Source organism: Stigmatopora argus, chromosome 23 (assembly GCF_051989625.1).
Source record: "Stigmatopora argus isolate UIUO_Sarg chromosome 23, RoL_Sarg_1.0, whole genome shotgun sequence".
Taxonomy (NCBI): domain Eukaryota; kingdom Metazoa; phylum Chordata; class Actinopteri; order Syngnathiformes; family Syngnathidae; genus Stigmatopora; species Stigmatopora argus.
Genome location: NC_135409.1, coordinates 8900916 through 8927384, shown reverse-complemented (window position 1 = coordinate 8927384; position 26469 = coordinate 8900916). Strand labels below are relative to the sequence as shown.

At 45.9% G+C, this 26469-nt stretch overlaps 1 protein-coding gene across 2 annotated transcripts in view; it reads right to left on the bottom strand.

The window, feature by feature from the left end:
* Window positions 1–15341, bottom strand: part of LOC144068714 (CUGBP Elav-like family member 2) — a 98701-nt gene extending 83360 nt beyond the window's left edge. The window contains exons 1-2 of one of the 2 annotated variants that reach the window (XM_077593427.1): window positions 15159–15341; window positions 14367–14486 (exon numbers count right to left, since the gene is read on the bottom strand). The gene's annotated coding sequence lies outside the window, so the exon portion shown is untranslated. Of the gene's footprint in view, window positions 1–14366 lie in introns of both variants that reach the window. The other variant, XM_077593426.1, reaches the window with a different exon arrangement.
* Between the last annotated feature and the right edge of the window lie 11128 nt (window positions 15342–26469).

The window sequence follows — 26469 nt, the reverse complement described above, 5'->3', positions numbered from 1 at the left end:
GAAGAAAAAAGCTGGGATGCCGGCTTTATTCCGGGAGCGCTCGTCTCCCGCCGCTCTGTTGACCGAGGGCAAAAGGGGAAGAGAGGGGAAGAGAGGGGAAAAGAGGGGACGTCTGCTCGCCGCTGGCCCCCGGTAGGGTGAACCAAACGGGCCGCCAATCAGTAAGAGTCCTAGCCAGTGTTACCTTGCTTTATTGCCTCTTTTTATGCTGTCTATTGAATAGGATTTTTCAAACTATTCCCCATAACATGTATTGTTTACCTCCGAAGGTAGACACACTGCCCCTAGTGGCCAGTGAAATACAGAGAGTATGCATTCAGAAGGGACTAAACGAAAAATATATATATATATAATTAGCATCAGCTGTCAGGCTCTTTAACAAAACAAATGGCTGAGTGTTAAGACCTACCGTATGCATGCATGTACATCTATGTGTATGTATGTATATATGTGCTAATATGTGTGTGTATGTATATGTATAGATGTATGTACACGTATGTGTATGCGTATGTGTATAAATATACTTCAGAGACACGCTTATTTATTTATTTATATATTTATTCATGTATTTATTTATTTCTTAACTTACTTCTGACCTATCTATTTATGTCTAAAATGTCTTTTTCTGTGTCTGTATCCTCACCCTCTTGCTACTGTGACAACGAAATTTCCCGAATACGGGATGAATAAAGTTATCCAATCCAATGCCAATTGGTGCGATCGGGACTCTGTCACCATATTTTCAACTGACAGGTGAGCCACCTATGGCTTCTGAGCCATAGGTTCCCCACCCCTGATTTAAGCTCAGAAAATGCATTCAACTCTAGTCAACGCCAAGCGCTAGCCGCTTTTCCAACTCCCGGAACTCAGCGCTGTCAAGTCGAGGAATACAACAAAAAAAAAGAAGATTGCAAAGTCCAATATTAATTGCAATATCGCCGTGGCAACTTGTTTCAAAATGGCTACCGAGAAAGAGAGAGAGAGGGGGAAAAAAACGAATCCAATCGAAAGCGCCTAAAAGCCAAGATGAAGATTGACACCGCGGCAGGGGCTGTTTTTTTCCCCCCGTAAACAAAAGGCGACGACGGCGACGAGCGGCGGGGGTTCACGGGGGCTCGCTTTTAACGCGGGGGTCTGCGGATGTTCCGCTCGGGTCTTTGTTCGCCCTCTTTTATGCGCCTGGACGGCCAGGGGAGGAAAATCGATCGGCGGCGCTCCGCTTTCCACGCCTACGCCAAAACGCAACTCTGGTCGCTCTTGAACGGCGCCGTCGACGACGGTGGTCGTCCGATGGGCGTGGCGTCCGGTCCCCCGGCTCGTGCGACTTTCTCCGGGATCGGACGCCAACTGGCGAGAGAGTTTTAATTTTCCTTTTTAAGATTTGGACAAATGACACGACAAAGCAAGCAGTTGCTTCATCACATCTCGGGGGCAAAAGACACGGCTTGTTTGTCGTTTTGTCGCAATTTCACGCGCCACTCGTCGGCCGAAATGACGGGTCGCCGTCTCTCCCGCCGCGACGGCTCACCTCGGAGGCGCTCGAGCCGCAAATTGACGGACGGCGGGCTGCCAAAATAGAAAGATCTGAATACGACGGTGCGGAAGAGAGCGCCCCACGGAAGCCGGGCCCGAGGAAGAAAAACAAGACTGGTTTCGGAGGAGTCGCCGTGGCAACCACCACTTTGATCTGGCGAGGTAAAGTTGAAGCGTGCTTGCAGTTTGGACCGGATTTTTTGGCGGAAGATTTTTATTTATTTTTCCAATTGAACCCAACTCTAACTAGAGACCAATCCATCGTTTGTCCATATGACAATGGCTCGCCATATCCTACTTTCAAATGACGCTATTTGTTAAACCGACGTGGCTTTATCGGCACGCCGAGTCTGATCATTGGCCACGAGACGCTGGCGTCTGTCGGTTCAAACGGATGGGACGTCTATCGCCGTCGACGGGAGCCCAGAGTTAACTCGGATGGACGGAAGCACCGAGCGGCACCCTCTCGCTAATTGGGGGAAAAGCGCAGACGCCGGCGGCAGATGGACGGAGCGAGACGACAGACGAGCAACGGGCGTGAGCGCGCAAAGACGGGAAACGGCGGCCGATTCGCCGCCAACTCGCGGAGGCGGCGGCGTCGGCGGCGAACCCGCGGCGCCAAACAAGTGGGATTCGCCAGGGTAATTCAGCCATCCCCGAGAAGGGGAAAAGGAAAAAAAAGAAGAAGCGTCTAATTAGAGAGGCCGCGTGACGTGCGGCAGGTTTAAAGGCTAATTAGCATAAAAAGCTCCATGCTGTATTTTTACCCGTCTCATCAACACCCTCACACGTTCACGCGAGGCACATGCGAGACGAGGCTTCGAAAAAAGAAGAAAAAAAACGCTTTGACGCAATTACAAAGGAAATGCGAACGCGCGAGAAGGCTTCGTTTTCACGCTTCTCCTTCCGGCGACCGCCGACGAAAAGTCACGGATCGAGGCGCGCGTGGGTGCCGGGAACGGTCGCCGGCCGTCATCCGACGTCCCCCCCAAAAAACGCTCCGCCGAGAATCCAACGAGGAGGATCGACGGACGCGACGGGCGGAAAAGTGTCGGATTTCAAAGCAACTTTTGAGCAAAAGGCAAATTATTGATGGAGAAGCCCGGCGGGATCGGAGCGACCCAAAAGTCGGGAAACGGACGTGCGTTCGGCACCCCGCAGATCCGAGAAGGGTCGAGCCCAGCCCGGAGCGCCGCAGATGGCGCCGATCTGCTATCGACGAGGAAGCCTCGGGCGAAGCTCGCGCAAGCGAGGTTGGCCGACTTAGAAATATTTGCCGCATTTTGTGGGTTGGCCTTGCCGACCGTCGCCACCTTCTGGAGCATTTCCGGCTACAAATACATTTCGCTAGACTATTTAGCTTGCCGTGACTGACGTTAGCATAAGAAAAATGATTCTGCGATATATTGCAATATGACATTGCCTAATTCTCGTTTCCATTCAAAATTTGCTTTACACAGATTTAAATAAACAACAGGCGTCCGCACTTCCACCCCATCCCGTAGTCGGCAGCACGCAGTTACCGTGAATGGCAATCTGCCAAGACAAGGAGTGTACCGAAAGCCGAGTGTCGTGTTCCTTCAAAAGAATCCAAAGGCAAAACGCTAACATTTATAAAGGCCCAACTTTTTTTACGCTAAACGCTAATATTTAAAAAGCGAGAATGGCCCAACTTTTTTTTTTTAGCTTTTCAAGGAGCCAACGTCACACAATCTAGCACTACTTAATCTCCTAACATTAAAAAACCGTTTACTTTAGTGCTGAATGAGAAATACATGTACTTTTGCATCCAATTTCTTCCAAAGTCCGTAATCATGGTGTTGATGAATCGAATGGTGAAAAATTAATAGATAATCACTTTAATAAAAGGAGCATTTTTCACATGGCAATAGACAGGACCATGAGCAAATCCAATGGGATCGATTGGGACGAGCCGCCCGCCGTCATCCCCATCGACGTCCCGTGACAGGCGTCTGGCCGCTTTTTTTGCCACCGTCACGTTTACGACGCCCCCGCGCATCACGGCCCGCCCGCGGACGCCGGGATCAATGGGCGCGGGCGGGCTCAATTAGACGGTGGAGGCCGTAAATCACGCCCGGGCGCGGCGGTTCCCCGGCGCCTCGTATCCCGGCCCCGGCGGAGTTTAATGGCGGCGGGTAATTTGTGTTAATGTCTCTCCGACGGAACGTCCGAGGCCCCAAAAAGGTCAGCGGACGCGTTGTCGTATCGAGCGGACGGATCGATGCGCCTTCTTTTAAGACGGGGAGGTAATGGAGGACAAATGCTCGGTCGCCGGCCCCGCCGCCTTTTCGTTCGCGGGGACGACTAGGAAACGAGGATCGTCCCCGTCCGTTTATCTTTTGATCCGCCAAACTTTTTCAGTTGAAAAAAAAAAGGGCCGCTCACAAAAGCGCCATGGCAACTTTAGAAACGACGTCCAAAGAAATAAAAGCATTCAATTGGGATTCCACGTCGACGGGTCACCGTGAGTCATAGTGGCCATTTTGCTTTCCAATCCATTTTTGTCGCCTGTCAATTCCCAAACGGGACGCCGAAAATGGCGAATACCATCCTCCATTAGAGGGCCACGCCATTGTTTCGGGTGGCCGTTTTTTTGCCCGACGGCCCATCGCGCTCGCCCAGAGGCAAAAAAAAGAAGGTATTTTTGGAACGTCGCTTCTAATTATTTCTCCCCGCGTAATTTAATCCGCCGGTGCCGGGGCGCCTATTTTTCCATTCCCCCCGCCGGAGCCATTGTCTGGGAAATTGGATTATGATAACCTGTCGGCGCTCCAATTCCGTTAGATATTACAATCGGCGGCGAGCGGACGAGCGGTGGGGAATGCCAAAGGGCCGTGTTGAATGGCTTTTGCCGCACGCAAATTTCCACGGACATCGGAGGAGGAGGAGGATGGACGTCCCCAAGACGTGTCTATTGAAAAAATAAGCGCAATGTGATAAAATGACTTTAGTATATTTAGGACCAAATCTTTTGATGTGTCGTTTTTGCCATAGACCTGCGGAGAATCTTCATTTAAGAAAAATTGCAACGATCAATGGACCTCTCGATTTTGATTTTCAATTGTCGCCGGACATTTTGCGCCAAGTTTCTGTGAAAAATGTCTTTTTTGCAAAGGAGGATTCATTCATGGCTTGTAGCCGTTGACTCGTTGCCCGGATTACAATGACAGACGACAAATCCGTTTCGACTAGCGTAAACCGACTCTTTACGTTGAAGTTCACACTCGGTGAAATGGAGTCGTCTGCGTCCGTTCTTTTTTTTTTGCCGTCTCACAAAAGGACACCGGCGGGGAGCAAAGACGCCGGCGGCTTTCATGGCGCTCGCGCCAGATCACAAACGCGTCTTTTCTTTGCCGACGCGCACAAAGGCCAGAGAAAGCGTTTCTTCAGAGCACGCTGTGAAGAAGGCCTCTCGGTGCGTTTGACGTTGGCAAGTGGTCGTGGGTTATCCTATTGTGAGGAGGACATTTGTGTGAATCATTTTGGGAATATTTTGAAGGCAATATACAAGAGCAAACAGCCCATCGATAGCAAACGTGAGGGTGGGTGGAGGCGTGGCAAACAACTAACCCGAAGAGAACGAAGGTTAAAAAAAAGATTAAAACAAAATTAGAATTCAGTTTTGTGTAAAGTTACATTAAACGTATATATGAGTGTGTCTGTATATATTAATCCAAGTTCATTTAAATTTGATTAGAAATAGTAAAACATTTTTTCCAATCCAATATCCTGTTTTGGGTGTTTTTTCAGAGGGTTGGAACCAATTCGTTTGTTTTCCATTCATTTCAATGGGAAACGTCCGCTCGAGTTACGAGAATCTCGTCATACGATCTCAGTCTCGGAACGGATTACGATCGTATGTCGAGGTACCACTGTACTTCCCTTGAAAAACCTCATTCAGCACGCAAGTCAACGTAAAGTATTTTTGAACACCGCCAGGTCTTTTCTATATTATTTTCCAGGGCCAAAGTCTAGCAACAACTGAACACTTGACCATTGGGTCAAACGTGCGCATTCCGGCCTTGACGGACGGCGTTGAAAAGCGTTATCGGTCCGGTCTAATGAAATAAACGCCACGCGACGTGTTGGCCGAGCGCACGCGCTCCCGATCGATACGTCTTCCCGTGGCCACAATGTGAATAAACGGCGGCGTATTTGGGCGGCCGATCGATGGCGGCAGACGGATGAACGACGCCGCGTCCCGCCGGATCGATAAGTGTGACGGACGGGCGCCATCAAACAACGACACTTCCCATCCGGAGGCGCCTCCATCACGCGCCCGCCACTCCTTTGGCGCCGGACGATTCGCTGATGTTAAACAAAAATAAAGGCAAATTTTTTCCAAGTAGAGACAGACGCACTTTACACCTACAATGAAATAAACCCTGTAAAAATGACCGAAAGATAACCATTTTGGATGAAATATGCTCCAAACAATAACAAATGGCAACTCTATCCTGCCAATTTCTAACGACAATACAGAAAGCGTATTTACGATGTTTTTGGAGCGTTTGCGTTTCCTATCTTGAATTTCTTTTGTATCGTGAGACAAAATAGTTCTGAACAGTTGGTATGTAGAGGTACCAGTGTACGACATAGAAAAGATAATTTTGGCAAAATGCTTTCGGTGAGCGCACTTTTTGGCGTCCAAACGCAGATGGAAACGTGACGCCGTGTGGCCTGGCCGCCAAAAGACTATTTGGGGAGGAAATCAACGTCGACGGAGGGAACATGAATTCATTCGCCGGGAAACAGACGCCCGCATTTTTATGAAGCTGTCGGCAGGTGTCGTCAGGCGGCCAACCGAGGCGGACGCCCAGTTGGCGCCGTCACTTTGATGAACGGCTTGGCGCAAAGGCGCCAATCGCGCTCCCGCGCCAATCGCGACTCGGCTTCCCTTCGCCGCCGCCGCCGAGCGCGGAACTCCATTTAGCCGTCCGTCAAATCCCCGTCCGCCGTTCAAATGACGCCCTTTAATGCTTTTTTTTGTCAAGAGAAATGGCAGCGCTTTGTATAAAAATACAATGCTTTCAATTGCCTTCCCTCAAAGTTCAGTCTCGCTTTTGCATGAGATCACAGCGTTGGGGCGAAAGGGACAAACGCACGAGGGTGCCATTTCCCACTTCCAGTTAGATAGCGGATGGAGGGCTAGATCTATCCTATCCTTTTAAGGCGTCCTTTTTCATATTTGAAATCCCCAATTGAGGCAAGTTTGCACAAAAACGGAGAAAATCCAGAGGTTTTCCAAACATCTAACAAAAACATGTTTACTCTAGTGCCGTACTTTTGATGATTTTTTTCTCTCCAAATTGACAGAAATGGCGAACATCGGCTTCGAGCGTCATAGGGGGAGGAATGGATATCCGATCGGATCGCCAGTTACGAGTTACGCTTTTAACGGCCGTGGTTGACGGGAGTGGGCAAACGCCACCGTCGCTGCCATTTTGGGTGGAAAATCTTTTGCGCTGGCGTTGACGACCGACCGGAGAACGCCGACACGTTCTCCGGTTGGATCGCAACCCGCCGGCGGTCTTGGCCGGCTTCCCGGCGCCGGCCTCCTCGTTCTGCTTTGGTCGCGAGCGGGAGGCGGAAGCTCCAGCACCCCCCCTCCACATTGATCCGCAGCCCGCGAGCGCGATCGATGAGCCAACGCCGAACCTTTTTTCCTCGGGGGGAGGTCGCTCCGTCGCCCCCGCGCCCGCCCCACGCTCATCGCGCCTACTTCCCGGTTCCCGAGGTGATGCGTCATCACCGCGGGCGACTTGCCAAAAGAGGGGGAGGCTTGTTAAAAGACTCGCAAAGAGGGGACGGGGAAAAAAAAAAAACACTTTGGCGGATGGCGCGCGTCACGAGTTCAACGTTTTCCCGCGTTGGGGGGAAGCGAGTGTAAAGTGTAAATGAATCCCCCGGCCCGCCGCTGGCTGACACGGCGCCCGCTCTTAAGTTTAACTGGGCCGTCATTTAAGCGGCCATTTAACACACCAAGCGGGAGATTTTCGGAGGTCCGCCGCCGTTTCTTTGAAAATGTCACGCGTTGATATTTAAAAGGTAGGAAGAGGCTGCTGGTGAGAAGACGCTTGGCACTTGGCGCCCTCTTTCCTCTACGTCTACGGGTTCCTTTTGCCTGTCATTGGAATGGGCCATTTTTTCAAGAAAAAAAGGATTTTGATGAGGTGTTGTAGAATAAATGAGTGGAAAGACACCACAGACAAAAGCAGACTATTTGCTGAAGCGCCTCCATTTTAGCATTCTTCCTTCCTCGCTCGCTCGCTCGCTTGGCGCGCGTCACCGGTGCTACCCGGCAACGGCGGTCTCGCTCGCTCGCCCGCCCGCCCGCCCGCCCACACGCTTCCTGTAACGAGCGGCCTCCGCGCACTCCAGCGGGCGGCACAAGGGTCCGAGCGCGTGCGTGCCCATTATAGCTCGTGCGCAAAAGGTAAAGAGGCGGGCTTTGGCCTCCACGAGAACGGCACCCACGCAACCCCCCCCCCCCCCCCCCCACCTCGCCACCCCCCTTCCGCCGTTCATTCCGCACTCGTGTAAAAGCGCGGCGCGGCGAGGGCTCTCGGACGTAATGGCTTTTAATGGAATCTCATCATCGGGCGCCACAAACACGGCGCCGTGCACTTCGCCCTTCATTCAGTCGACGCAATTACACGTCGCTCTGCGCGACACGCGTACACGTGCGCTACTCTTTGTGGATTGAAAGGCTTGGGCGTCCTCTTAAACGCCGGCCGTGGGAGGTGTGGCGTGACGGGGCTGCCACCGCCGCCGCCGCCAAAGCTGGCCCGCCATATCGCGGCGACCAACGTACGTGTGGGTGCGTGCGTATTGGCCGTCTGATCCGATCTGATTCATCCCAAAAGTCCACTTTAACGCGATGGTTGCCAATTTTGTTAATGAATCCAACTGGTAAAAAGTACATTTAGATCTATTTCTCATTCAGCACTGAAGTAAAAATGTTTCCGTTTCATGTTTGGACAACCTATGGCCTTCAAGATAACATTTTTTTTCTCCGTTTTTAGCGCAAACCTGCTTAAATGTAGCATGAAAAGAAACCTCTTAAAAGGATGTATGGCACTCAATAAGGAACACGTTTGCAGATCAAAACATTAGCATTCCGTGTACGCTAACCGCCACGGGGCCTAACGAAAAAAACGGAAACGCCGACAATACTAAAGCCGTCGTCTTCCTTCCGAGCGCATTGTCTCGATAGCCTCGGCGTATTAGCGCCGCGCTAACAAAGGCGATTATGCGCCGGGCCCAAAGAGGTTAATGCGGTTCGCCGACCTCATCTGCGCCGCGCTAACGAGGAGGACAAATTGTCCAGTGGAAAGACGGCGCCGCGCTTTCCCCGGGGTCACTTTGTCACATCATTGTGTTGTGTTCAAAAGGTGTCAAAAGTGATGCCCCAAAGATTGGGCAGAAATGAGAGGACGCCGCCACGGAAGCGCCTTTTCCCGTCACGTTAAAACGGGAGCGTCAAGCTCATTTTGCTCGCCGACCCTATTGTAGTCACGGAGTGCCCTAATCTGGGCCCGGGAAACTACAGCGACTACCGTCAATTGACTCATCAAAAACACACCAAAAAAAAAGCAGCCCACATTTTGTTCATTAGACTACTGATATTTTACAGAAACGCCTGAAACTCGGCTACTTTTAACGAGCCCCGCAAGTGGGCTATTCAAAAGACCCCCTATATTATCAGCATGCACAATTCATACCTGTCAACCTCTGCCGATAACTGCCCTTATAAATGAGGTTGACAGGTATGGCACATTAAAAGCACAAAACGGAGTACGACAGAAAAAAAGGCTTTTTTCAAGGGCAGAAAAATGATCCAAACGATGGCCAACTGTTGCCAAAACATAGGATTAGGAAAGAAAATGTCCGTCGAAGGGACGGCAAGAGATGTTTCGTGGAAAGATGAAGACCGGTGAGCAATATTGTCCAACCGGCTAAACAAGACGCCGGCCGATCGATGTCGGCGAGGCGGCAAAATGTCACTCGGGCGCGATCGTTAATCTTTGCGCTCTCCGCGACAGAATCCCCCCCCCCCCCGACCAGGAGATGAACGAGCGTCGCCGCAAACGAAAACTTAAGCGTCGCTGATACCTCCCCGTTTCAAATACGGTGTTACCTCTACTTAAGAATTTGCTACCAGAAGTGCTTTCGTAACTTGGAGTAAATGAGCATCATTCGTGACACAATCTTGAAAACTACCCCCCTCAGCCCTTTAAAAATGATAAAACTATACTATAATTTAGTGTGAAATATGTTGGCGAAAGAAAATGTATAAAGCCATTCAAATGAAAAGACATTTGGTGGGGAATTGCGAGAAAACGTCCGTACGTAAACACCAAACGGGCACCCGAGCCAGTCGCGATAAATCCCTCAAAAAGCGGCAAAATGCGCCCTCTGCGCCACGGGAGGCGTCAGAGATAAAATTCAGATTGACGGCCTGCCGCGCTCGGCTAAATGCTAATGCGCCGGCTGACATTTAAGACGTCGCCGGGTTAGCGCTCGGATGTGCCAGAAACAGGCGTGCCCACCCGACCGCCCGACTGGACACCGACCGGGGTGGAAGTGGGAGATCTGAATCGGCTCGGGCAGAAAGGGAAAAACTGGAAGAAGATATTCGAGAAAAATATCCGAGCGCCGTCAATCGCCAGAGAGGAATAGCACGTCGTGGCCTTTCCTCTCTCCAAAATCTAGGCTGTCGTATGACGCGGCGTCCCGTGGTGTCGGCGCGCCCACATTCCGGGACGCGTGACGGCGCACCGCGTTTGACCCTCGTTTGCGGAGTGCCCCATTGTTTGGGAAATGATCGCCGAGGAGAGATTAGCCCCTTCCGACGACGTAATCTGATTTGGGCTTTTATTCCGGTCGCCGTCATCATGTACCGAGCGTCGCCGCCTCCGGGAACGCTTTTGGAAAACAAAAACCGACCCCCCACCGCGCCAATCCACCCGTTCATTTCCCGGCTGCCTGTTTAGCGTCTCTAGTCGAAGCGGCGGTCGCCGGGCGTCGGCACCTCGGGGGACGAGTCCGCCGCGAAAGCCGCCCGCCAACTTTCCCACGCGCAAAGCGTCTTCATTAGCTTGGAAGGTGAGCGCAAACACCCGCGCGTAATGATGGAAAGGGGGTGTCGCCGTAATTAAAAACGCCACTCTGTTTGACGGCGCGGGAGGGCGGAGAGGGCACGGCGAGAGAGCCGCCGCCGTGGACCTTTCTTTAATGAGGATCCTAATCAACCCCGGAGATGCTGCCCCGAGACCCCCCAGGTTCATTAGAGCGACCGAGTAAGGAGGGGCGGCGCGGGTTGGACGCTGTCAGTGAAAAATACAAATACAAAAGGAGCCTTCAGTCAGGTAGGCGTACAAAATGGAAAGTCTTCAAAAAAACGCGTGACATGAGAAAAGTTTTTTTTTTTTTTTTAATCTTGTCTTTTTAAGCCACGCCTTCTTCATTCATTGGCATTCGCCAAGAAAGGGCTACGGGAAATACGGTCGAGTGGTAATAAGACTTTGGGTTTGGTGAATGGTCTCATGAACCTCCCCAAGCACTCCATGCTTTGAGATGAGGTTACCAAGTGACATTTTGCTTGGAGAAAACGTGTACATATTCCGATGGCTAATTGGAGTTCCATTCCCATTATTCGCTCACTATTCTCATCTTAACTTTTCCAATTTCAGACCGGCGGGGCCTGGCAAATTAACGAGGAAGCCCGGCCGAGGCCCGCGGCTTCGCGTTTGCCGCTCGCCTTTGCTTTTAATTTATTTATTTTTCAAAACGAAGAAGACCTTTCTGTAGCGATGGGACGTAAAGAGCGGCGGAGAAGTCTCCACTTGACCCGGCACCCACGGCAAACACTCGCTCGTTTAAACAATTAAAATTCTGCTCGTCTGAGTAAACGGCGACGCTGGCGGGTCGCGGGAGCCGGCGTATGGGCGCCGCGTTAGCATAATCGCCCGCTTTGTTTGACGACGTGATGAAGAGCCAACATTGGGAAATCCCAAATGCGCGCCACGCCCCCCTCACGGCGCGTGGAAAATAAATAAATAAGCCAAAAACAACAGCTTTGCGGCCTAATAAGATTTCACGAGCGCATTATTCTAATCGTTCCAAAGCAATTAGTGCTACATTCTAAGTTTGTGATACATTATCTTGTGTTGACAGCCTGGGGGAGCGCGCCAATCAAACCTTCATTATTCACGGGGTAATTAAGTTCAGAGGCGTTTGCCTCCGCAAACTTTTCGTGGCGCCGCCACGTTTGCCGTCCCGAGGACAAACTCCCCGCGGGAAGAGCTCATTAGCTGCCCTTGACCGTGATACGCCTTCGATACGTTCGCGCCGGGAGGGTCGGCGCCATACGGGTCGGACAAGGATCGCCGTCGACGGCAGATAATGAGTGACCGTTTGAAATAACGTCAAACTAGTATTTTGAGTATCAAAATATATGTATATATGTGCTAATATGTGTGTCTGTATGTATATATATATATATATATACTTCAGAGACACGCTTATTTATTTATATATTTATTCATGTATTTATTTATTAACCTACTTATTGCCTATCTATTTATGTCTAAAATGCCTTTCCTATTTCTGCATCCTCACCCTCTTGCTACTGTGACAACGAAATTTCCCGAATACGGGATGAATAAAGTTATCCAATCCAATCCAATCCAATCCAAAATGCCACCAGGGAAAACTCCCTCTTCAAATGGCTTGGACGTCTACTCTGGACAAACGCTTCAATTCATAGCGCAAGGGGGGAAAGAGCGACACGATAGGACGTCTATCGTGGTCAATAGTATTTCAATCCCGCTTGTGGACACAGGTGGTGAACATGAGCCAATTTTAACGTAGCGACGACAAAGAAATTAAGAAGGCTCTTTTTAGCGGGGGAATGAATGGTTTCAAATAAGTTGTTAATCGCAGCTCTTATGTTTCTATTTTGCGCGGCAATGGGAATAAAACGAATAGCTATCAAAGCGGTGAGAAATACCCCAAGATAGAGGATAAGTGAAGAATGACTACAACGCCAGAGTCAAAAAGTAGCACGATCCAAATAGAGAAGAAATAAACACGAGAAGAGCCTTAATTCCCGCCTGTCAATTAGCCGCAACCTGGAGCCAGCTAGGCGGCATTAGCGCAAGCGCAAGCACAACAACAACAAAAAAAACATCAAACTCTGACAGCGCGAGTCAACTCTTGGATTCAAGACAGCGTGAAAAGACCAAAGAAGAAGAAATAATGAGCCATTAATGTATCCCTTTTGTTTACGCCGCTGTCGCCGACGGCGGCGACGACGCGGTGCGCCGCTGCCACCTAGGGGCCGGACGACGCCGAGCAGCTTCCGTCGAGCGCGCCCGCCAAGATGACAAAATGGGAGACTCCCAAGGCCAAGCAGATGGCGGGATCTTTCTTGGGTCCAAGAGATGTGGGGCAGAAAAAGAAAAGCCTTTCACTTCTGATCATGGGGGAAAGAAAAAGATTTCTATCAACTTTATCCATTTGCATTGTTGAACGCTAGCTAGCATGTGAAGGAGCCAAATGATTACGGGGACGACATCAAATGCGAATGCACGTATCAAATCAAGAATATCAAGTGACAATTGGAGAGTATTTCACTGGCCGCTAGGCGGCAGTGTGCGCCACCGGTAGTACGGAAACAACTAGTGAGGAAGAGCAAATGCAAAGAAGGGGAAACTTAAACTACCATTGCTCACCATTTTGGTGTAAATAGGGTTCGCGACATGAAGAAGGGCGGCGCTAACGTTAGGAAGAAGTCTTCCATCACTTTTACCAAGACAACAAAGAGGGCATTTTGTCTCATAATGCACAAAGAACAACATAGTCTTGGATAGCAATATCAGCGCAACAAAGTACAGTACAACCTGTATTTCATATTAAATGCCATTTCTTAACAATTCTTCTCATTAGTGCAGCAATACTGATGAGTATTGTAATGAGTCAGTTCAATAAAATAGTACAGAGAGGGTTGTAAAATTCCCAAAATAATATTCAACAGCACCATAAAAACACTACGTCGCGGTTTTTGACCTAATTTGGCAGGTATTGGAACCTGTTAACGCGTTAGTACTGTCAACGGAGTCAGATGGAAGGCTATTAACGAGGAGCGAGTTCCCTTAATTTCACGATAGACACATCCAATGGCGGTGACCCGCGACCCGAGAGGAAAAAACGGGAAGAGCTTTGAGAAAGGAGAGCCAAAGTGCAACCAGACGAAGACGACCGAGTACCACGCGCAACGTTGACGAGATCCTTCAAAGCGCTCCGAGACGAGAATTTATGGACATTTACGTCAGTCGTAACAAAATACGAAGGCGGATTTCACCCTTTCCTTTCGATTTTGTTCATTGAACGCATTATCTTGTTTTTTTTTTTAATTAGATCGTCGTCCCTTTGACACAACACCACTTTTTGATGAGATCAATGAATAAAATATACATAACATGACATACATAGCATAGTACATACATTCACCATCAAAACAAGTGTAAAACCAAACTATGGAATAGAAAATACGTTTTACAACTAGCCAATACTTCCCTCTGATGGTACAATAAAGTATAGCATAAAATGTCAGGGAATAAAACTAATAAATAAAACAATCAATTTCTCTCCACGTGTGCTATTTGTTGTGGTCTTAAACTTTAACTTTAAACCTGGCACATCACATAAAACAATGATATACTACAAAAAAAAACAAAAGTGCTATAGTCAAGTATATACTTATGTAAACAGTTGAAATGTTAAAGTTGTTGCAAGTTGATCCTTACCTTTTTTTAGTGAAATTATTTGGAGGCAGAATGCTGACCTATGGCCTTGGGGCAAAAGATCCGCCCCTTTAGTCACTGTTGCTATTTGTTCAACAAGCCTTTTTGAGCCCATGGCATCAGCTGTGGCAGGGAAACATATGAAGGAGGATATTAGTCATTTATTCTGGAGCAATACTTACCACCAATATCCTCCTGTTCGAGGGAGAAAGTTTAGTATTATGCAGTGGAGGGTTACATTCCAAATATAAACATTTGTAGCGAAGGAGAAATGACAAATATCACGGCAATAGCATACAGTTTTCAACCTAAACTAGCATGAGCTCTATACCTCACGTTCTGTACTACCAGCTAATGTTGGTCATGAAACGTTCTTTTTTACGGTAACCGATAAATATGATTGCATTTACGGCATCGGGGTGGCCGTTCTGGGTAGTTCGTGGCACCATCCGAGCCTTGTCAAACACTTAAAATGTTCTGGATGATAAATAAACAACGTTATGTTTACATTTATAAGAGGACGCATCCCCGTTATGTTAACATTACAAGAGAAAGCATCTCTGTTAGCGCACTCATGGAGCTGGGCAAAAACAATTGCAATCGGAGACAAAGTCAACGTGAATTAACTTTAGATAATGGAACACACATATACTTAGACGTTATAGCGAAGACTTCCTAGTAAGATAGATATATTCGACAAGAGTAACTACAACTTTACTGCACGGTTTTATGAACGTTCTCTCATACTCTAGCAAGCATGCTAACTAGTTAGTATTTAGCTTTAGTTTAGTTTACCTTATTAGAGCAGGGGTGTCCAAAAATATACTCAGGGGCCACTCTGGGTGCAGCTTATGTTCCTATTCCATTACCCATTTATGAATAATTACTGGAGTAAGACATTAACATCATCATAAGTGCATATTTCTGGCAAAGGCAACAAATACAGCGCACATCAACTACGAGGGGTGCCACACCTGACTGTAATCACGCTTGGAATACAGAACATTGATTGGGTCATCAAGTTGTGACGAATTTTGGATTTTGTCATTTTGTTTTACATAAATACGCACCCACGAAGCACTGTTCCCGGGGAGAAATCCCTCCGATGTGTGTTTGGCTCAAATTTGAAAAATTTCTGGAGCTCCAGAAATTCAGCGGGGCGTCGTCCAACCCAGTCCGCTCACGGTGCACTATTCTCGGATTGGCTCGGGGGGGAACCCCCGCCGATTTTAAAAGTGCTGAAACTCGAAAAATATACGCAGCTCGATAATGAAACCTAGTATCTGTCGATAAAATCCGCCCACGAAGCACTGTTCCCGGGGAGAAAGCCCTCCGATGTGTGTGTGGCTCAAATTTGCAAAAAAATTCTGGAGCTCCAGAAATTCAGTGGGGCGTCGTCCAACCCAATCCGCTCATGTGTCACTATCCTCGGATAGGCTCGGGAAAACCCCCCGGCGAAGTGTGTGGTGCTCAGACTTAGAAAAAAAATATGGTGCTCAGGATTCCAGCGGGGCATGTCACCCCTGTCTGCCCACAGAGTTTACTTTTATTCATGTTTTGTTTTAGACTTACACGAGACAAATATCACAGTGTCTAATAATATGTGGACCAAACTTCATTAAAACTGAATTAGAGTAAAATATCCAAACCACAAAATTCAAAACAATAATAACCTGGGCCTCCATTCAACATGCATGTAAACTCAATAGGAACCATTTTGACAGAAAAGGCCATAAACAACTCATATTTCCAAATGCTATCCCTTGAGAGCCATAAGCAGAATTTAAAAGTAAAATCACATGAAAATAGGAGCCTTTTTTAGTCATTTCACCACATTTAAAGTACAGTGGTACCTCGACCTACAATCAGCTCTACCTACCACATGCTTGAGGTACGATGAAAATTTTGATCGAATAATTCGCCCGAGATACGATCAAAATCTCGAGATGCGACCAAGCCAGGTGGCCATGACATGAGAGGCTGTTTATCATTGTTTATCATTTTTTTGCCGCATCTCTTTCGTGTATAACAGATATCCACGAGCACTGAACGATTTATTCAGACGAGTTTCGACCAGGAAACGCACAACGCGCATGCGCGGGGGGCAAAAAGAGGGCTTTCTGGGTCATGAAGTATACTCGTGCACACAACACCGATAGCTAATGGCACCCTTTCTCAGAATAAAACTTCATTACCCACAATCAATACGTGGGTAGGCTATTATTCCTTCCTTAGCCTGTTAGCTCCCGCGATCGCTCATTCAAGACTACTTCTCGTTGGCAAGTGGCCGTGCGTTATCCTATTGTCAGGACATGTGTGCATCATTTTCCGAATATTTTGAAGGGAATACAACAGCAAATAGCCCATCGATAGTAAACGTGAGGGTGGAGGCGTGGCAAACCGCCAACCCGGAAAACGAAGGTAACAAAAGATTACAACAAAATTAGAATTCAGTTTGGTGTAAAGTTACATTAAACGTATGTTTGAGTGTGTCTGTATATATTAATCCAAGTTCATTTAAATTTGTTTGTTCGTTTACGAGTGCCGTGGATAAAGTCCCCCCGAACACCCCCCCCCCCCCCCGCCTCCGTGTATGTCGCTGTCTCTACCCTCCGCAAAATGTGTCTAATTTTACTTCTATTAAACACATTTTATTACTATTAAACCACTAGTTATGTGTTACTTTGTTAATAGATGGCGAATTAGAAGAAATCAAACATTTTTTTCCAATCCAATATCCTGTTTTTGGTGTTTTTTCAGAGGGTCGGAACGAATTCATTTGTTTTTAATTCATTTCAATGGGAAACGTTCGCTCGCGTTACGAAAAGATCGACATACGAGCTCAATCCCAGAACGGATTAAGATCGTATGTCGAGGTACCACTGTACAAAAAAATTCTCAAAATTCTTTTGTCAACATTGTTACGCTGTTGCTAATCAATGAGTTCAATGAGAGAATGCATGCAAAAGATTCTGATTTAAAAAAAATATGAATAAAGCCGCTCTAGCGGTCGCGTCTGCGCCGCAGTGGCGACGTGACGCTCCTGTCCGCTTGCTATAATATCTGTCTGCTCTCTCCCCAGCTATTTCCATATTTTACCTCAGAGCCATCAAAAAAGCCACATGTGGCTCCTGAGCAATACACGTCCAGCCGACCAGCAGATTATAAACAGCGTCGAGGTCAGGGAGTGCACGTTGGCCGTGACCTAGTGGACGTCTGTGTGGGAATCTGCAGGCGCGCCCTATTTAATCTCCTAGTCTGAGATAATCTGGGTTGAAAGCATCCTACGCTTTATGGGATCATCATACTAGTTTTGCGTGGAAAAATACTTGACTACATAATGACTCACTTTTACTACTGGAACTTGATGTATGAATGAGTCAGATAATCATGTGATACGAAGGGCACTTCACTTGTTCCACTTTAGTTATTTTAAGGTCAAATGCGCCATCTCTTGGAAATCAAGGGAACATAACATGACCAAATCTTCTCGTATGAGTGATGGACGTCAAATATTTGTTTATAAGTGTCACTGATGACGATAGAAGTCCAATCCATTTTGACTAAATTATTTGGATGTCTATTGCAGTCAAAGGCAGGCAAAAGAGTGAATAAATACAATTTAAAAACGGTTATATTTTCATTTAAATGGTTATATCGGTCATGGATTAGAATGGAACATTTTGTTCAAATCGTGCATGCAGTGCTCTAGTTAGCCGCTAGAAGGCAGAAAACGCGCATATAATATCAATACATACAGTGAAAGTATTGGAAGGTTTTGCCATTTACTAAAATAGTGCATATCATTTCTGTTTGTCAATCATCAATTTAGTGGATAAAAAATTAAAACACACTTTGTAGTTATTTGTTTATTTTCTATACAAATCACAAAAAAGGTTTTTCTGTAATTTTACATTGCATTTTTTCCTATGCGGATTTTATATAAAAATGTAAATGTATATAATTGATATTATTTCTGTACAGTAAAACATTCCTATACTTAGTGATTTTTTCCTTGGGAATTGCACCCGTTTATTTGAACCATACAACATAAAGTCATAAAGCACTCAAACTAAAATTCCACAGACTAAAATACTGAACTTCATGAATCCTGGACATGATTTATAGCGAGCTTCAGTGCAAAATAAGTATTGGAATTCCATTTTTCATTTATTGGAGCAAAAAAACTGCACTGGGCACTCTGTAAATACTTGAAATCTTTCCAAAGAGCCAAAGGAGGACTGTCTTTGCATCACTGGGAAGAACCCATAGGTTATTTTCACTTTTTCTCACAGCAGGCTGTTTCTCCAAAATTGGGAAGATTACCATTCCGCAGTGGCGGGCTGTCAGGGCCTTCAAAGCCTTCTCTGCTGGCCTAAGAAATATCTGAATCATATTTTATATTTTGTCCATCAATACTTATTAAATTTTCAAGACGGACTATGCCAGAAATATGACAGGACAGGCTCGACTTTCAGCATTAGTTTCGATGGCGATAGAAAAGAAGGAAGAAAGAAAGGAGGATGGATATTGTGTTCAGTTAAAAAGGATTTTTGGTGAGTAAAATATGGCTAGATTGCTAAATAATAAGGTTATCTATATTCCTAAATAATATTTCAATTGTGGGCCCGGTTCTGATATCTGAAAAGCTCCATGGTTTGTATTGAATCACTAAATGCTGCTAGGAAGTGGATTTTACCCCATTTCAGTGCAATTTTTGCAGTTTCGCCATTGACATCCATCGCTGTCTTTTCCCGGGGAAATCACCCCCCTGGCCCGGATGTAATGTCTGAAAAGCTCCAGTATTTGTATTTAATCAATAAATGCTGCTAGGAAGAGGATTTTACCCCATTTTTGTGCATTGATTAATTGATAATTTTTTTATGTGTCACAGCTGTAGCTGCAGTAGAGGTTTTATAGCCATAAAATCGTTTTTTGTTGTTGAAGGCGCTACGAGAAAATGCACGGACCGCCGCTGCCATTCCGTATAAAAAAAAAGTACATATCAGGAATAGCAATCTCAGTGGAAAGAGTTCATCTGCTTTGTAAAATCAAATACATCCACAAGGCACCAATGGGCAATAATATAGCCACACCCCAATGACTATGCATGTGTAATCTTTGCGTGCAGCTATCTGAGCAGCGATTAACACTCATCTCTACTTCCTGTCGGATTAATAAGAACGTCGCGTGATCACCGCGTCGAGCGGATGTGACTAACCGAGGGACGGCGACCTGGTCGCTCGCCATCTACTTTGACAGACACAGACATTTTATCCAATAATCATCACCAGGCCAAAATCATCATTTGTCTGGCCAGCTTAAAGCTTTTGGATTTGGAGTCCACGCCGAATGGAGATTTGATTATTTTCATCACAGCATTTCGGGAAGATTATGGGATACCGGAAACATATTTAATGGTGGTGGGGCAGGTGGAGAAGTTTTTAACCTCCAGGAAAACTGAGGTTGTATAATGGGCACCAAATGTTTGTGTTCAAGATAACTCTAGAACGGATAAAAGCATTATGATCAAATTTGCTAAATAGATTATACCACAGGTGTCAAAGTGGCGGCCCAGGGGCCAAATCTGGCGCGCCGCATCATTTTGTGTGGCCCAGTGTTGGGGTTATTCTGGGATATTATTATATATGTGCATATCGGGGCACATATGGAATACGGACCGCCACTGCAAAATAACAATAGTGAAATGGAGAACAACAGACTAAATAGGTATCCGTCAACGTCTACATTTACTTCCCATTGAAAAGCAAGCAATTCCTTGCAAAATTTCTGAGCCCTAATCCAGTAATCCAATCTGCCGTTAGATCATCATTAAATTAAAACAAGAACAAAAAACAGCCTAGCTACGGTTACTATTTACTAAATCTGATCTTTAGTGGAAAAACAAGCCAGAAGGCAAGAGCACAGTTTGCAAAAATGGTCATGAGGAGAGCTTCTGATTGTTACTTGGATTACGTAACCATGAACTCCACCATACACCACCATTGACGGTGATAGACGTTCAATCCGTTTAACATTGCCGAATGATCCATGGCTGCCAAGCCTTCCAGTCAAAATGGATTGGACGTCCATCACCATCAAAGTCAGAAGAGATAAAGAATAAAATTCAAAAAAGTTTTGAAAATTGACGTGATTTAGATCCAGATAGCAAAGTTCCGGTATCTAAATTTCACAAACCTCCTCATAAGTAAACAAGGAATGCCCTTTGACCCCTGCAGGACGGCCCCAACTCATAGAGCCTCGAGCTCATATTTTGACTTTTGCATAATCCACATGATTTTCTAGCAAGCGAATGTGTTGCTTTTAGCCACTTTTGGCACATTTGTCACTTAACAAGTTATACTTTTTTTCACTCAACATGACCTTTCAAGCTCCTTTCCAATGCTCCTCCCCTTTTCTTTTGAAATTTCCCATGGGCCCAAGACCACTCAAGACCCTGTGAGGATCACTTACCAAATTTACATGTACTCAGACCACCGCGCCATGAACTTGAATGAAAAACCTCGAAACGAAAAGCACTGAATCAAATTGCAGATAGATGATCTGGAGCCGGCAAAGAATTCCACACCATAAATAGACAACAACAAAAAAGACTGCGCTCCGATGGGAGCTTGATTTCCGTTCTAAACAAAATCATTTTTAAACTGACGTCTGGGACCTGGCGATGGGAAGTTTTCGGCGCTCGGATCGTACTTAGCTGTCATTTCACAACATGATATTGGGATTTAACACATTACACTGCGGTTGATCTCAATATTTGTCAATCGTAGGCAATGTTCCCTCTAATTTTTTGTTTGTCTGGGCAGAAAGACAACCTCCCTGAGCAACATCATCATTGCTGGCTATGGGCACACACCAGTATCATATGTCTACTACACATAAATGATTTAGTAATAATAAAATGTAATGATTAATATCTATGAATGGGCGGCCCGGCGGATGAGTGGTTCGCGCGTCGGCCTCACAGCTAAAAAAAAGGATTTTATTTTGTACGCTCCATATGATTTGCTGTGCGCAGAGAAGACGAGAGTAGTGATCGTAGGCAAACTGGAGAATCGGGACTTCCTTGGTTCAGACGCCTTAGCGAGCACGCAAGCACACGTAAGAGTGGAATGCTGAGAGCAAGTGAGTGAAGAAGTCAACGGGCCAGGTTTTAACAAGTCTCTCACATGTTCTTTATTTTTAAGAAATGTCCCAAAAACCTAAAGGCAGAGAGAGAACTTGGAGGTGGGAAACAGTCATCATTCTAAGCAAGGGTCCCAAGCATGAAATGATTTTGGCATGGTGACGTCAGGGGAGCCACACAAATCATAGTCATCTATTATCTTGCTATTTCTATGCACTTTTGTGCTGCCACTGTACGCTGTTCAAGTGAATTTTACGATGCCAAGTGAATCGTTGTTCTCAGTTCAGGCTCTTCGAATCATGTTTGGGGCCGCCAGTTGATTTATGTAATAGCTTTGTTGTTCCTTTCTTTTAATAATAAGGGAATTCATGTGGAAAATCACCTCCCCGTTTGAACGGTTTATTTACAACAGGGACCTCCCGTGACCGGACGTTTGGTCGCCCGGACGTTTGGTCGTCGGACGTTTGGTCGCCGGACGTTTGGTCGCCGGACGTTTGGTCGCCGGACGTTTGGTCGCTTGGGTGAATATAATTTTGAGAGCTAGTTTCAACAGTTGATATTTAGATATTAAACTCTCTCATGAATATAATTTTGAGAGCTGGTTTTAACAGTAAACTCTCTGTCCTTTGTGTGTGTCAAATACAGAAACAGCACTCGTTACTGACACTGCGGCTTAAAATACGATGTGCCATATAGTCGTGAAAATACGGTCATTTGAAATGATCAAAAAACACATAAAATATGGTGAAAACGTATAAATTGACAGGTATGCTACTACTACTATTGCATTTTATAATATGGTGCGCCCATTTTAAGATAGATCATTTATTGAATGTGGGCCTTATAGTGCATCAAATAAACGGCCCTTTTTGCGGCTGTCAGCGTGGCTAAAAAAACAGACGCCTTCAGTAGATATAGTAGGCAAAATATGGTAAATGTGGAACACGGAATGTTGCTTGGGAAACGTCTGACCTACTCACACACCAATAAAAAGGCGCTTTGGCTCAGTGGTGAGACTTTCTCGAGCCGTCGTGGATACATAAGACAGAGAAGCAATTGCCAGGTCAAAGTTGAAAGGTAGCCTCTCGGATTCATACTACTGACACGCGATAAGCACGACAACTATTCGTCTGCTCTGCTCTTTTCAACAGCTCTGAAAAGAGGGAATTCCTCGCACAGAGAAAATAAGCGCAGGAAAAGTATTTTTCAAAAGCACTAAAGCAAACAGTGCCGACAGTAAATGAGGCGCAAAGAAAACAGTGGAAAAGCACAAAAAAACTCTATTTGTTATAACAGTTTCTCTTACATTGAGAAGTTTTAAAAGTACGTTGATTGATGGTGTAATGCCAAAATAAACTGCCACCATGCCTTCAAGCCATAATAGTGCAGGTGCTTTGGCCTCCCCGAGTCAAATCGGCTTGAAATTCAGGAGACACACTGAGACAAAGATGTCAATTATGTCTAATTTTCGTGCGTCGCCTCAACATGCCCGACATTGAGGCATACATGCCAGGCACGCTATCATTTTGCACACAAGTCTTTTGAACTTGCACTTCCGCTAAATACAGCGTGGGCATTTAACATGTCCGAATTGCAGACCAGTGGGGCTCAAATGCCATTGCATAACATGGCGGAGCCACAGCCAATGCATCTGTTGGGGATTACCCACCCGCCCGTCCAAATAGATAGAAATAACCGGCGGATCAAACATACTGTACCACTCACGGCTGACTCCTTCTTAGGCCAGCAGAGAAGGCCTTGAAGGCCCTGACGGCACACCACTGGTTGAAAGGCCTTTATTTATTAGAGCACTTACTCTAGTATTACATTCCAAGGACTTATCAGAGCGCACGATCTAACCCGCAAACTCTGTTCAATTGCGCACCTTCCGTCTCTTTGGCAGACAAACAAAGAAAGAACAAAAAACAAATCTCCCCCTTCTATTTGGCCGTGTGGTTGTCACGACAAGTAAAGCGACGCCGCAACCTTGAATGATCCAACTTTCTTCCACAATTATCCGCTGGCTCTCGCTGGTCCCCCTTTTCCCACTCTTGTTTCGGTTTTGAAAATTGGACTGACCCGGTTTTATGTGTCAAGGCCGAGCGGTGATCCGTGAAAGCGGGAATCGGACCCAGACACTAGTCAAAGCCGCGTCCTGTTTGGTCTCCTCTTTCTTTTCTCCTGCGCTCACCTTGGCTTGGCCTACTTCCCCAGGCGACGGATCGCTTTCGCGCTCTTTTACCAACGCGTTCCACTCGAAATGTGGCATCTCAGATTGGAGTAGAATTTGGAGTAACTTTAGACAGAAACTGTATATACGCTCTACAGATGCTACATCTCCCTCTTCGAAAAAAACGGTTTCTGTATCTTTTCAATTACCGTATTTTCACGACCATAAGGCGCACATAAAAGTCTTGAATTTCCTCCAAAATAGACAGAGCGCCTTATAATCCAGTGCGCTTTATACATGGACCAATACTAAAATTGTTATCACGATAAAATCAAATAAATCAGTCGATAGGGTACATATATACATACAATATTTAACGTCCAATACATTGAATCAAAATGGATCGGGCATCTGTGAGAGTCAAATTCGATGATAAACTTCCAGGTAAAGACTTAATGAGAATGATGAAAATAGAGAAAACGAGTGTGAATTATGCTCTGAACCACAGGAAATATTTTCCAGACTAAAACAGGAAGCAGTCTCATTAAAACGGCAATGTTATGACAACAAGGCTCGAGCTGTGTAAATTGACTGCGTGTACTTGCAGCTACTTGTCGTCATTAACCAACTAGCTTAGCAAAACCGAGAGAGGCGGAGTACAGGGAAAGCCCTCTTTTCCCCTCGCTGGAGTCGCGTGATTTGTTCGGAGGTAAAATGCACACCCTATGGGGTTTAGGTCTGGTGAAAAGCTCGCTGAGGTTGTCAAAATTTTTCTTCCACTTTCCTTGTCAAAAGTGGGTCGAAGAAAGAGAAACGCCGTTTTAAAGTTGCTCCGACATGCATTTTTCATGGAGAAAGCATCCATTTAATTTTGACTGAATAATTGATAGGAAATATCCATAATGCACGCAGTGTATCATCTCTGCAGAGGCAATCCAAGCTCGCTTTTGTCCAAACGTCATGGAAGAGAAAAAAAGTACCGACCCGAGTCTGACACCCCTGCTTTATAGTATTCATGTAGGTCAGCGGTGTATAAATTGGACATCTAGCGCCATCAATGGCAGCAAGTAAGCTAACTTTTTGCCCCCGACAAAAAAAAAAAGAGAGAGATCTAGTTGGCAATAATGCGGCTCAACAAACAAGCAGAGTTTGACACCCCTGATGTAGATACTTCATTATCCACGGCACGATATACTGAATGCAGTGACGTAATGAGTGTTCAAATCAATTGAAGTGCTTCATAGCTTCAATAAGAGTGTGTTTGCCGTTCAGTGTCTGCTATTGTTCGATGACCCAGCATAAACAAAGACGCTTTGGCATCATGTTTAAAAGAACAAACAATTTTCACCTGCCGTGTGCACGAGTTTAGCGATCATAAATCGGAGAAACGGATCGAAAATGTTTCCCTCAGTACTTCATTTATAGATAGAAATTAGCCCTTGGCTACAATCTATTCATTAACATGAATATAGATATGTTCATTAAAAAGTGCTGTCTCTTATTAAAATAAATCCAGCTCAAACTCAAACTATGGTTCAGTTTTAGCTGCAGCAAAATAACACAACGGCCAAATCGTAAAAATACTTCCAAATCATTTTTGCCACTTTATGTCTCTAACTCTGAGTCATAGTTTCATCTCTCAGCTGACTTGTCTTTTCTTGTCCTCTGCCACTTCATCCATGTAAAACTTTCTACCCGCTCCACTCCGCCTTTGCTGCTTACATATTTGATGACTTCACTTTGGTCCAGGAAAATAATTACTCGGCTAGGCGTCATGCGCCGAGCCCAAGGGGCCACTGTGGACATTAAAAATACAAAGCACACTACAGCGATGACGCCTTTGGTCATGGAAGGTAGAGAAAAAAAACGTAGGAAAAGGCAGTGCTACTACAAAAGAAAGTATTTAAAAATTTGGTTTGAATCATCTGCAAATCGCAATGGCGACGTCATATGCTAAGTACGTGAACAAATCTCTCTGCTATCGCTCTGAATCCTATTTGTATTTTGCTTGTCTCTCCAAACTAGATTTCCGAAGGTTGCCGTTTTGCATGTTCGCATTTTTGAGAATTGTTCATAGAAATGAGTGTTGCACCCATACGGTGTTAAATTGACATGGTCAGTATCGGAGAGCGTTAAGAAATAAAGTGTGGATGCTATGCAACTTTTGGAGGTCTCGATTACAACGGCACAAGCAGCACTTGTTGCCCTTCCCAATATGATGATAGGCAATAGTTTGGCAAATTTAGTCTGCAAATTTCGAAGAGTTGATCACTAGTGAATGGTAGCAGCTAACCAGGTTAAAAAAAAAAAATCCAATCCGTTCTTCCTCTGGCCATGATGCACTCTCCCACCATTTCGTGGTACTCGGACATTTCGTCGAAAGACGTTTGGTCGACCAGACGTTTGGTCGAACGGACCACCAAATGTCCGTTCCACCAAACGTCCGTTCCACCAAACGTCTTTCAACGAAACCTCCGGTCACGCCAATTCGTTTATTACGAGCCACCGCCCAATTAATTTGAAGCGAGATAATGGCCAGTACTCAAGATTTGTCCTATGGATTGTATAAAAAAAAATGCATATCCAGAATGCAACACCTCAACAAATCTCCATTCAACTTTCATGGCAATAAATTCCAAATTCCGCCGCTCCTTTTTTTTGGGCGCAGCGGCGGCTGCTCTTTGCTGCTCAAAAGCCATCTGTCCTGCATCAGTGTGTGTAGATTATGTCGGAAGGAGTGTAGAACAGGGGGGGGGGGGGGAGGAGAGACGGAGCCAGAATTACGCACA